Source organism: Arachis duranensis, chromosome 4 (assembly GCF_000817695.3).
Source record: "Arachis duranensis cultivar V14167 chromosome 4, aradu.V14167.gnm2.J7QH, whole genome shotgun sequence".
NCBI classification, from domain to species: Eukaryota; Viridiplantae; Streptophyta; class Magnoliopsida; order Fabales; family Fabaceae; genus Arachis; species Arachis duranensis.
In genome coordinates, this window is record NC_029775.3 from 61685572 (window position 1) to 61685923 (window position 352).

A 352-nucleotide genomic window follows, 5' to 3' on the forward strand; every position below is an offset into this window, starting at 1 on the left:
GCCCACTTGGTGTGTGCTTGGGCTGAGCATTGAAGCTTCTATGTGTAGAGACTTTTCTTGGAGTTAAACGCCAGCTTTTGTGCCAGTTTGGGAGTTTAACTCCCACTTCTGTGCCAGTTCTGGCTTTAAACGCCGGGCAGTCTTGAGCTGATTTGGAATGCCAGTTTGGGCCATCAAATCTCGGGCAAAGTATGAACTATTATATATTTCTGGAAAGCCCAGGATGTCTACTTTCCAATGCAATTGAGAGCTCGCCAATTGGGCTTCTGTAGCTCCAGAAAATTTACTTCGAGTGCAGGGAAGTCAGAATCCAACAGCATCTGCAGTCCTTTTCAGCCTCTGAATCAGATTT